Raw genomic sequence first — 13,644 nt, 5'->3', positions numbered from 1 at the left:
CTTTTTTTTTTTTTTTTAAATCAGAGTTAGATTAATCTGCTGTTTTCTTAGTGAAAAATAATAGTTCCTGGAATTTTCTGACTTTCCATGGGTTCATTTTGACTGGTGTTCTTCAAGATTTCATTGAATCCTGTGTCTCTGGATTGACCCAGCCTCTTTTGGTTCATTTGAAAAGAATGATAGGAACAAATATATTTGTTTTTCTTAAGCTAAATTGAACTTGATATCTGCTTGATCCCATGTGGAACCAGTTTATTCAGTACAAAAACTGTATTTTTGGCATCAAGAGCAATATTGAATGTATAACATTTGAATTTCAAAAAATTCTCGAATTTCATGTGCATTGGTTTCTGTTCTGCTTTGAGCTTAATGTAATCTGGGATCTAGTTTGATACCAACTATGGTTAGTGAAAAATAAGCATGAATATTTGGGAGAAAAATGTTCTATACTAATATGAGATGAAGAGTCATTTTGGTAAGTGAAAATAGATTCTATTAGGACGTCTTGAAAGCATTTCATTTAATAAAGCTAAAGGGACAGAGCCAGATCTCAAAAACAGTGATATAAATCTATCAAGATTTATGAAATTGAAGGAAATTCATGAGCAGAGTACATTATGGTCAGGTAAACTATGTTATACTAAGAATTCATTTTAAATCAATGTGGCATGGTTAAGACCAAATGGACAGGAGTCATATTGCTTGGGTTCAACTCCCAGCCATACCATTTGCTAGCTATATGGAGTTAGTGTTAATTTCCTCCTTTTTTTTTTTTTTTTTTTTTTTTGGTGGCGGGGAGGAGGCATTGAATAAGATAACTTCATATTGTTACTAATGTTCATTTTTCAAGGAGACTTTATTATGTTTGACATTATTTCCTAACATGGTTCTGGCATGTATGTAAATATCAAGGGGTAAAAAATCGCTTGAATATTTTCATTGATTTAGAAGAATACAGGGAAAACTATGTAAAAAAACTAAATTTCAGTGGACTATATTCATCTTCATAGATAGGCCTTGAAAGAAAAATATTCATGTTGAAATTTCCAAATTAAAAAACAAGTAGTTATCCTTGGGGGAAAGTTGGGGAGTTTTGTTGGAGTTAGAATCTCTATGCCACCAGAACAATGCTGATAGCCCTAACTTGGTGTGGCATCAGATCAGATTGAGTGCAGTTTGTTCAACGGTACTCAGTATAGACAGTTTCATGACACAAACGTTTTAAGTTTGATTGGAAGTATGGGAAATATTTTTTGTCCTGAATGCTCCTTTGGTACCAGTGTATGTTAATGTCCATTAGTGTCATTAAGCAAGGTTAGATGTAAGCTCTTACTCCTTTTTGTCCTTTTTTGTTAGCTGTTATTGTATCCTTTTACATATAAATTTTGCAACAAAATTTTCCGTATTCATCTCCGTTAAACAATTCCTATGTCTTCTACCAAAAATATCAGTAAATGACTTAATTTTTAACCAGAAGATTAAATTTTATATTAAGGAAAATCATGCAGTTATTTTTTTTGTATAGTTGAAACTTTTTATTTAGTCATCTCTTGTTTTTTACTGAAGAGACATTGTGATAATAATCATAAAAAACTGAAAATTTTAAATTAAGTTGGATATGATTTAATTAGGTTGAATAAAATATGTATGTTCAAAAATTTAAAAATTTTGTGCCTAAAGAATGGAAAGTGGTTAGTTGGTAGATATATTCTGAGAAGGCTTGAAAAGTCATCTATTGTATCAAAATATTTGGAGGATCTTGATATAGGATTGGGGACTTCTGGGAAACCGAGGCACTGTGAAGTTCTCCCCAAATGTCAATTCTTGTGATCAAGTTGGAAAGACATTTCAGAGATGTCACTCAAGAGTAATAGAGTTGAGTTTATTAGAAAGGATGGAAAAAGGGGGCACTCTAAGGAGAGAATGGGTCCTCTCAGAGGAGAAGGATTCCACATTGATTGATTGATTGATTTTTTTTTGATTTTACTGAAAAGACACATTGATAATAATCATAAAAAAATCTGAAAATTTTATACTAAGCTTCCCCAGGAAGCTTCCAAGAGTCCCACCCAGGTCCACCTCTTGACTTTTGACTGACATCAGAATGACATCAGATTTTCAAGTTCCCACTTCCATGAGCACTGTAGGTCACTTTGGCCCATGATGACAAGTTCTAATTATAATCTCTTCTTATAGAGTTTATGATTAGGGGGAATTATCCTTCTCTTCCCGAGTTCTAGCATCTAGTTTGTGAAAATCACAAAAGTCTTCCCCTTCAGGGTAACTTGGGTGCCTCTTATTGGAATTATTTTGTGCCTGCATTTCTCCTGTAGATAAATGGTAGTTTGCTGAGGAATATAACATATCCTGTTACATCATTTTAGTGAGGGAGGGCTGCAGGTAAATAAATTGCTTCTTGGAAAAGAAGCATGTAGGGGTCAGCATAGTGGACCCATTTGGTAGAATTATTCCCTTAACTTTATGTTCCCACCATTCACATCTATTTGTCCTGTCAGTCTGATTCTGAATCACCACTTTGATAAGCTTCTTAGATGGTTTTTATACACACTAAAGGTTTTGAAGCACTGCTGAATTCTTCACTGGCAGTTTTTAGAATTTTGGCTTCTGTCTTTTCTGATGGATGTTCTTTTTTTGCCACTTGGGAGAAGAGCAGAGGAGAACTGATTAGCTGTTCCCAATGACCTGCCTGCCATCCCACATACTGTTTAGTTTTCAAAGCTTTCATGGTCAGTGTTTATTAGTTGAAGGACAATAAGTTCAGTGAATAGCCTCTAAATCTTCCCTCCATTGGCACCTCTCACCCCCTAGGTAGGAGGAACATGTGTTGGTATGGGGATGTCAGTTCAGATGTTTGACTTACATTTCCTAAAATGTCAGTAGGTTTTACTAAGAATTTCAGGTGAGGAAACATAGATCAGAGTACTTACGTGGTGTTCTGTGGTCAGGATTGTAACTGAAATTGATCTATTTTTACAATTCAAGACCCCTGATACTACACATACTACCCTTTATTTTAGGTGGACATGGCATGGACCATGAGTTTGGATAACCTGAGTTGGAAGCTTTATCATTTAGTGACTTACCAGTAACTTTACACTTCCCTAAACTTGACTGTCCTCATCTGAAAAGTGGATGTGATAATTAAGATTATTGTGAGGATTAATGACTTTTTTTTCTATTTTTTTAAATTTTTATTGTTGGTTGTTCAAAACATTACATAGTTCTTGATATATCATACTTCACACTTTGATTCAAGTGGGTTATGAACTCCCATTTTTACCCCGTATACAGATTGCAGAATCACATCAGTTACACTTCCATTGATTTACATATTGCCATACTAGTGTCTGTTGTATTCTGCTGCCTTTCCTATCCTCTACTATCCCCCCAGATTAATGACTTTTAATGCATATTTTTAGAGTACTAAATGCAATTCTATTTCAAAGTAAATAATTTCCGTAAATGATAACTATTATTAAGCAGTTCAAAATAAGACATAAAATGCAAATATGCTGTGTGGATTAACCAATAATAGCCTAAATGAGTTTGTCAAGATATGAAATACTTCTCTATTCTGATATAGTGTAATAGCTACAAACTAGGAAGGCATTGGATTTTTGAAGATTTTTCTGATTGGAAAAGATATAGGTTTTTCATTTTTTATAAATGCTCATATTCTGGCAAATTCTAAATTTGATCCTAGCCCAGACATTCCTTATAACTGCAGACATTTAAATTGAAATGCCTATGAGACATCAGCAACAGGTAAACTGTTTAACATACCTAAATCTAAATTTAAGCTCTTTCCCTCTGTGCCTTATCTTCTTTCAGAGTTCAGTACATCAGTGAAAGGAATTGCTAGCCATACTCATCCTCTACATAATCTAATCTCCCACCAAGATCAGCTGATTGTAATCACAGAAGTCTCTTCTGCCTTCTCTATCATCTTTGTTTAGGTTATTCTTATCTCACATCTGACTCTTCCCCTGCCACCTTTTGGCCCTCACTGTGAGTTAGCCAAATGTGGTGTTTTTCAAAGTAGAGTTGATTGTCATAACTTATTTTAAGCCCTTTAGTGTCTTTGCTTACTTTTTCTGCCTCATTTTGGTTCTCATGTGTTCCCTTTCCAGTCGCAACTGGTCTTTCTTGACATAAAATGTGCTGGTCTTACTTATTTTTTGGACCTTTGCACTTGCTGTGCCGTAGGTTGGAATACATCCTATAACACTAAGACCTCATCTTAAAACTGTTTTCTTAGGCCTTTGCTGATCTCTGAACTAAATCCTGTTTCCTGGTATAAAAATCTCACAGTTATGCATTTGCATAATTATGTGCTGTTTCCCCAAGTAAAACTGTAAGCTTCTTGAAGGCTGACAAAATTTTAGTGTTTACAAAGGCCCAGAATAGTCTTGACAGTAGATGACAAATAGCAAATGACTGACTAAAGTCTATAAATAAGCAATTAATATACAAAGTGATTAATTCTGGAGTAAAGTTCAGATAGGGCTACATTGTTGTCATCCTAAGCATTGTTATTTGAAAATACTTAAGTTGTGGTTGCATTGATTTGATCTGCCTTTAGTTTTACTTTTTCTATTAAAAGTGAATATAAGTAATATTTTGATTTAAGAGCTTTCCAGAACTTGGATTGAACTTTCATAAGCTTTAGACTAAAACTTTGTCCTTTTGTTGAATCTGCGTTGTATTTGAGGTTTACAATTTAAAAAGGAGATGGTTGGTCACACACATCTTGATATTTACCTGTGGGATTTGTCCATTTATTTTAGTTGTTTGAGGCATAAACATTTAAAAATTGTACCAACCCTGTCGAGACACGAAATCATAGCTATTTTAATAAGTTTCTTAGTTCTTGGGAAAGTTAGAATTTAAAGTTAAGACAATATTAGAATTTTGCTTTTATGTAGGTTTTTTGTTTGTTTTTGTTTCATTTGGGTCTTTATTTAGTACATGACTATTGCTGACAGATTGACATGTACTTGTGAAAACTCCTAAGACTTCAGTGTTCTCTTGAAAATTAGTTTTGTACTGTTTACATTTTAAAATTAGTACTTTCAATAAACTTTTGGTTTCCATGTATTCTAAATTCTACCTAGGAGTACACAACTTCAGGGGGAAAAATGGGCACAGTCAGCAGAAAAAAGGTGGTCTGAGCATTTATGCGTTAAATATGCATGCTAATTAGGGAAAAAATTAGAAAAATATGAAAACAGATGTTACATAAATTATTGCAATCCCAGGGCAGCAGTAACTTACATACTGACAATAATTTTTTATATGTGCATGTGTATATCTATTTCTAGATTTCTCAATATTTATGTCATTCCTAAGAGAATAACTAGAAAAGGAGCCAGTATAGTCTTCATGGAGAGCCTGGTAAATAGTTCTGCATATGAGTTGCTGAGGAAGTGTAGTTGTTTGCTGTGGCCTTAGTGAGTGTACAGGGGATCATATGTGTTTCCTAATTTTGCCTATAATGCCCTCTCTTTTTCTCCCATCTTGGTTTCCTTCACTGTATATCAATTTGACATGATATATTCAATATATTTGGCATGATATATTCAATATATCATGTCAAAATAAGGTTAATTAATGACCCTAGCAGTGTAAGAAATGGAAAGTTGGCCCCAAATTGGTTTAAAGTATGTATTTAGAAATAAAATAAATTATAATTACTCCGGACATTGATTGTAGTGTCACTTTTTTTTTTTTTTTTGGTTACAGTCATACTTCTTGAGGTAAATAGCCATCATTCTTTAAATAATGGTAAGACAGTGGTATGACAATATATATTCAGTGTTACTTAAATACACATTAATCATAAAACAGATAACGTTAAAGTAGTCGAATGATATTTGAATACTTTCACTCTAAAGAGACAAAAATGGTCTGTTTTTACAAAGCAAAGATGAGAAAGACACATTTTATTTTAATGGTCAGAAATTTTTGGTTCAACCATAGAAGAAAAGTTATGTGAATATATTGCTGTGCAAAGATCCAGTGAAAACATTAAGATATTCTCTGTATGTGTATTATAATTTAGAAGAGTATCATTTGAAACTTTTCAGATAAGATTGAAAGTTTAAAATAAGGAAATGCTAAGCCAGGTGTTGGTGCACACCTATAATCCCAGCTACTCAAAAGGCTGAGAGAGGAGTATCAAAAGTTCAGGGCTACCTGGGCAACTTTACTGAGACTGTCTCAAAAATAAAAAAAATAAGAGCTAGGGCTATATCATGCCAAAATCATGTCAAAATAAGAAGAGCACCCCTGGATTCAATTTCCAGCACCAATTAATTATATAAATAAATAGGAAGTTCTGCATTTTAAAAAAATATTTATTTTTTAGTTCTAGTTGAACAGAATACCTTATTTATTCATTTTTATGTGACACTGAGGATCAAACCTAGGACCTCGTGCGTGCTAGGCAAGCGTTCTACTGCTGAGCCACATCCTGAGCCCAGAAGTTCTGCATTTTAATATAATAAATTATTGCAAACAAGAATACAAACACAGATGAAACATGAATTATATTTAATAAAATAGAAATATCTAAAATGCCATAAGACAGTTTCTGGAAATCCTTTTTCCAGTGGGTTACTTCTGTTATTTGGTTTAAGGAGCACATGATACTACAATGTGTTTGATCTAATTAATTCCTTTCAACTCTCAGTAATTTTAAGGTCCATTTGCTATCATATTTTTTAGTTGTCTGCCACTGACATTTTACGTCATATTACCTGAAGGCTGCTATATTTTTGCACATATAGTGTGCCACCAATACTTCTTAACAGGTTGTTGAATGTTAAGAAACTAAGAATGAAATCTAGAGGTGGATGATAATATGTTTAGTAATTTATTATATTAAGAGGTTTTTGCTTAAATTGGATAGTCTGTTTAAGAACTTTAGTTGTTATTTTGAATTTTGTATAGAAATATGATTACATCATATAATTTATGGAAATACATTACTAAATGAAGTAATGTGTTTTTTCTTTTGCTCTAGGAAAAAGCTATGTAAATTAATTTTTCACTCACAAATAAATAATATTCACTTGTCATCACAGATGTAATCATACGCTAATTTTATATTAATGCTTTGAAATCCATTTTTAATGGAATTTTTACATGTTTTCAAAATGTCAAATTTCCATTTTTTATATCATTTTAAAATATATTATTTTACTGTATGTTAGAAGAGTAGATTTGTATGTCATTTCAGGAGAAAGTTAAATGAAGTTATAACAAGTGATTTGTTTTATAGTGAGGTCTGACTGTGTGTGTGTGTGTGTGTGTGTGTGTGTGTGTGAGAGAGAGAGAGAGAGAGAGAGAGAGAGAGAGAGAGATATGTCTTTTATTATTGGTATTATAAAATGATACTTTCCTCCTGGAGTTAAAATAGATAATGGAAAGTGATTAGTGAGTAGGGTAATGTTTGTCCTCCAGGAGCCTAAAATATTCTGACATGAATTTTTGTTTGGCCTGCTATTTTGCATTGTTTGGTTTAGTTTAGGGTTCCCTACTGGAATAGGAACATTTTAGTTTGCTACTGGAATTGGAGTATTGAAGTTATTTTTATTTATTTATTTTTCAGGTAGATGTTTTTCCAACAGTCGAGGGAGAAGTCAGTTGGTCTCTAGATCTTGATTCCTCTTCAATTCCTGTTTACCAGTCAAGACTTCTATTTGGTGAAATCTGTTGTATTGAGCTGGTGTCATCTTTGAACCATAACAAAAACATGCATTTTCAAGTATCAAACAGATTTGTGGATTAGTAAATTTCTTCTGAAAGGTAAGCATCTATTTATTCATAATATACATTTAAACATTGAATACTGTGAATACCCTTTACCATAGTAATTGTATAGATTTTTTTGTCCATGAAATATGTGGGGGAAGCTTTAAGAAACATTTCTCACCAGCAGTCTTAGCAATTTTCAGGGCTATACTTTTTCTATCCATAGATATTTTTTTCCCAAATATTTTCCATATCCTTTAAGCCTCCACTTAATTTTTTTTAGAGGAATAGGAAATTAGGATAAATGTAGAGTTGAAAATTTCTCAGGTCATGTTCACAATTTTTTCCTACCACAGCCAATAATAAGAAAAATTTTACATTTGTAAGCCAGTTCCTATAGGTATAAATGAAACTGAAAAAAAGTTAAAGCAATTTTTATACTAATTACATAGGATGTACTTTGTGCTCTTGTTCTTTTATATTTCATGTAATACATGCTGAAGCCAATAACTAAATTTATTTTCCTATTTAATAATATGTCGAGTTTACAGTTTCAAAAATCCTGCTTTAAGTTTGTTCATTACTGACTTGTTTGGAAAGTAAGGGGAATGAGACAGTTTTTCTGCCTCAGCCAAGCTGCTTTTTCTTGTGTGTCTTCTCTTCACTGTCCCCATTCACTATAAGCTATCAAGTGACTTGATGGAAAGGTAACTATTGAGGAAGGCTAGAGCCCTTATTGGGGTTCGAGTGTAGGGGGAGCACAGACACAAATAGTTATATCTCAGAATTTTAAAGGAGAATAAGTCTCTGGATACAATCAAGCCTTTATGGTAAGGTACATATTTCTGTATTCTTTTCCTTTTATCTGCATTAATTGGATGTGTATTCTGATACCTTCAAATCATTCTTGGTCTGAAACATTGTTATCTTTGTAAGTTCTGTGTATCATCATTGGATAACCCAGATCTTTTCCCCAATAGTCTCTTCTAAGTACGCATTCATGTTTTATCCTTTTAATAAATTGCATTTTTTCTGATTATAAAAGTAATATTTTATGTTAAAAAATTTGGTAAATATTGAAATAAGTAAGATAAAAATTATCCCTAATCCTAATATACAGAGATGAACTAATGTAATACTTTGAAAATAAAATCTATTATTTTACTTGAATTTAACAAAAGAAACTGAAATGAAGCCTAAATGATTAGTGAATTCCAAATAAATGTTTTTTTTCCCCAAAATCATAAATGTTAGTTTTCAAGAGTCTTTGAAAGAAAATTATGGAAATCTTCTAAGTACTTTGCAAATATGAGACTAGAAAAGGGTGAATTAAAAGCAGAATATCTTTTTATTTTAAGATAGATTGTTTAAATTTATAAAATATAAAAATCAACCTTTAAAGTAATTAGTTACCTGGCATTTAATACATTCACAATATTTTACTACTTACTACCTCTATCTAGTTCCAAAAACATTTATATAACATCAAGGTAAAATACTCAATAAGCAGTTTCTCTTTATAAAGTCTGCCTTACCTACACTTGTGGTATCTATTAGTCTGTATTCTGTCTCCATGGTTTAGCTTTACTTCATATTTCATATGAATGTAATCATATGTGGCATTTTGTGTTTGGCTTCTTTCACTTAGCATAATATTTTCCTTTTTTTATCCATGTTGTAGCACTTACTGGTACTGAATTATTTTTCTTAGCTGAATACTAATACTCCATTGTATGTATATACTTCAGTTTGTTTATTCAGTTTACCTTTCGACTATTGTGAGTTAGTGCTGCTATTAACATGTGTACACATGTACCTATTTGCATATCTCTCTCAGTTCTTTTGGGTATATACCTATGAGTAGAATTGCTCAGTCATGTTTTAATATTGTGTATAACTTTTTGAGGAGTTATCAAGACTATTTTATATAGTGGCTGCACTATTTTATATTCACATTAACAATGTATGAGGGCTGCAGGTTCTCCATATTTTGTCAACACTTTTTTTCCCCATTTTTTGATTGTCGGAATACCTTATGATAGTAATGATGACTTTCAGCTAAGAACATTATAGAGAAATGATTCTACTTTTATTATTTTATTATATGTAATTGTTATTTCTTACATAGTGATTGTTTTTCTCATACAGCAATTATGTATCAATCCAGAATATTACTTATTTCTGTTTTTTCTTCAGAGCTAGCTGAGCAGTGGACATTTTTTTTCCCTCAGAATTGAAGATTTTTTAACTTTTTTCATTGGCTTAAAATTATACTACATTATGCTTCACATTTGTACCATGGTTTGCCTTGCATATAGTTTTTGTTTGTTTTTATTAGACTTTTAAACTGCCATTATTTTCATTTATTGCTCACAAGAGAGATATACTTCTATTTTTATTGATAGCATTTCACAGTTGTCTTTTCAGGCTCCTAAATCACAAAATGACATTTTGTTGGCTACACTGTTTTTTAAGTAATCTCGAGTTTCCTTGGCCTTTCAATGAAGTGCCATTCTCAGATTTCTTTTATTGTATTACTGGGTTAGTTATTGTTTCTTTTATCCCATTGCCATTCTCATTCTTAGATTCACTTAAATAAAATTTTAGAAAGGTTTAGTGGAAGATGAATTTTTTGAGTTGTGCATATTAGAAAATGTACTTATTTATTCTCTCAGTTGATTGATGATTTAGTTCAATATTTAAGCTTAAAATAATTTTCATCAGAACATTGAGGGCTTTATTCCCAAAACTTTTTCTGCTATCCTATTATTCCTAAGGAGAAATTTGAAATCAGTCTGAACCCCTTGAAGACTGTTACAGAATCTGTCACAGTGAAAACAAAATAGACAAAAATCCTTAACTTGATTAAGGTTATGTTTGAGGGCAGAGAGGTTGATAGGTAGCTAGATAAGTAAATGTGTAGTAGGTTAGATAGTGATTCTATGATGGAGAATAATACAAGAAGAGGGATCTAGGGAGTTTATTATATAGGGAGAGGGGTAGAGATTTTAAAGTAGCATGTACAGGAAAAGCCTCATTGAGAAGAGAACATTAAAGACCTGGAGAACATGAGGGAATGAGTGTCTAGGCACAGAGAATACGATATACAAAGGCTGTGAGGCAAAAATATTGCTGAATTGTTCAAGGAAAGCCTAAAGGTCAGTTACTGCAGTTACTCTCTACTAATGGATATTAAATTAAGAAAGTAACTCGGAATTTATATCTTTTAAATGCCTGCATTTGGCTTTTATTCTGAATGAGATAGAGAGTTATTGGGGAGTTTCCTTAGTAGATTTGTAGTTTAAAAGAATTATTGATTGCCAGTTTGAGAACAGATTTTAAGGTAGCAAGGGCAGATGCGGAGACACCACGTAGAAGGTTAGAAGTGAGAGAAAATTGTCATTTGAACAACAGGGTTTGCTGATTTGTTGGATTTGAGTTATGAGAAAGCAATAAGTGGAGAATGAATTTAGTGTTTTTGGTTTGAGTAACAGGAGAAAAACTTTCATTTAATGAAGAAGGGGAAGATTATAAAGGGAATACAGTTGGGAGAAGGTCAGAAGGTTGATTTTGAACATGGAAAATTGTATATTTGAGTGGAGAGGTTAAGGAGACACTGACCTGGGTTCAGGGAGAATTCAAAGTTCGGACAGGGTAAATGGGTAAGGGAGATGTTTTGGATGAAGGAAAAATTGTCAGTTGTAGATTATATAAAAGTTAACTTTAAATACAGTCTGGTAGATATAACTACTATGTCCTATCCTTGGGGAACCTTAAGTAAAAGGATTAAGAGAGGGAGTGTGAAGGAGGTTAGGAATGGAAAACCCAGTGAGGTGAGAGAGAAACTCCCATGTCTCTGAATATCTGAAAGGGGGATGTAAGCACTTCAAGGAAGGAGAAGTGATTATTTAATGGTAAATTCTACTGGTCAGTGAAGTTGGACTTGTGAATTCTGTTGAATTTTCTAATGGGGAGTTATTGGTGACTTTTAGAAGAACAGCTTCATAGAGAACAAAAGATGAAGGCATTCAGGTGACAGATGGAAGAGAAACACATATGGCAGATGAAGGGGAAAGTTAGAGTCAAGCTAGGCTTATTTTTAAGAGTGATTATGCAAAAAAAAGTGGAAGATTATTAAAGTAATGTGTACAATGTTAGATTGCCTCATAAAGGAAATGGTTTATCCTTAAACAGGAGAAAGGATGATTTATCTTTAAAAGGAAGAAGGCAGAGAATATGGGCACAGATGCATTTTTTAAAAGCTTTTGGTCAAACTTCATGCTGTGTTTAACTTGTGTGACATACAAGAAGCATCATGATTAGCTGCTTCTCATGTCTTTTAAGCTTATTCTGTAATTCTTACTTCTTAGTGATTTTTTTTTAACTTTAGCCATATAAATTAGTGATTTCGTTTCCAGTTTAGGATTTTTGTGGTTAAATGTTTCTGTTAATGGAATTAATGGAATTAAGACATACAGCAGGCATGTATGTATGACTTATCTCTTGATGTTTTTAAAGAATATCAAGTTTGTGAATATTTCCATAGAATGCTAGAGAATCACCAAGCTATGTTAAGATGGGATGCAGGGCCATCCTCTCCTCCCCTCCCCTTCCCTCCCCTCCCCTCCCCTCCCCTCCCCTTCCTTTTTTTTTCTTTCTTTCTCTTTCTCTTTCTTTGAGAGAGAGAGAGAGAGAGAGAGAGAGAGAGAGAGAGAGAGAGAGAGAGAGACACACTTTTTTAGTATTTTTCAGTTTCCAGTGGACACAACATCTTTATTTTTATGTGGTGCTGAGGATCGAACCCAGCGCCCCACGCATGCCAGGCACATCCCCAGCCATCAGCTTCTTTCTTATACCAGTCTTAGGTAGGTCATTATTCAAATGCACTTGGCAAAAAATGAAGTACTTCATGTCTTAGATTCCTTGAACTAGGTAAAATTGTAATTGTAAAAATCCACAAATGCAAATGGTTTGTAGTGTTCATTATGATACATATTCCTCCTAGCTGCTTAGCCCAGAAGCATAGTTAATAAACATGGGATAGGATAATGGCATCAGAAGTCTACTGGTATAATATGGAGTGGGCATATGCTTTTGAGTTGTAATAGTGTTATTCTTTTTACCCATTCTTGTCAAGCTCCCTGTACTCTTTAGTGATTCAGCTGCCCCTGTGGCTGTAGATACTGATTATGGTGTCCTGTGACATGATTCAAATTGCTTGTTCACTATGACCCATACTGTAGTACCTAAGTGAGAATAGTAGGTGGTATGGGATCAGTTAAAAGGCCAAAAAACTGAGTAGCCTGTGAAGAGTATTCCCCAGAGCACCTCTAGTGACTCACTCATTCCTCTGATTTAAATGCCCCCTCCCCCACCCTGTCTCATGTACTGGAGATTGAACCCTGGGGCAGCCTACCATTGAGCTACTGTCCCAGCTGTCTTTTTTTGTTGTTGTTGCTGTTTTGTTTTATTTTCATTTTTTTATTTTGAGACTGGGTTTCAGTAGGCTGCCAAGGCTGGCTTGGAACTTGGAATCCTCCTGCCTCAGCCTCCCTGAGTAGCTGAGATTACAAGTATGCACCAAGATGCCCAGCAACAAATTTCAATTCTTTACAATTCCCCCTTTCCCTATAATCTGAAACAATGTCCTTTTTACTGAGCTGAAAGACATTGGAATGATATCTCCTATACATCTATATATTCACTTGTCTTCTGAGGCAAGTGAGAGTGTGTACTCAGTATCCTTTCAACTTTCTTAAGTACTCTGCTTTTAGAAAGAGGGCTCTTATGGAAGGAATAATAGAAATAAGATGTCTTGTGCATCTAGTTTCCCTCTAAATGCAGGGTGTAGCTTATCAAATTGCCCTT

The 13,644-nt window shown here is 33.4% G+C and overlaps 1 long non-coding RNA gene across 2 annotated transcripts in view; it reads left to right on the top strand.

Annotated features, from left to right (window-relative positions):
* The window catches only part of LOC144257319 (uncharacterized), a 222,216-nt gene that overhangs the window by 86,255 nt on the left and 122,317 nt on the right, over nucleotides 1-13,644 (top strand). For both annotated transcript variants that reach the window (XR_013344424.1, XR_013344425.1), the window contains exon 3: nucleotides 7,634-7,830. This is a non-coding gene — a long non-coding RNA (uncharacterized LOC144257319). The remainder of the gene's footprint in view (nucleotides 1-7,633; nucleotides 7,831-13,644) is intronic.

Source organism: Urocitellus parryii, chromosome 10 (assembly GCF_045843805.1).
Source record: "Urocitellus parryii isolate mUroPar1 chromosome 10, mUroPar1.hap1, whole genome shotgun sequence".
Classification (NCBI taxonomy): Eukaryota; Metazoa; Chordata; class Mammalia; order Rodentia; family Sciuridae; genus Urocitellus; species Urocitellus parryii.
This window is presented reverse-complemented; position numbering and strand designations above follow the sequence as displayed.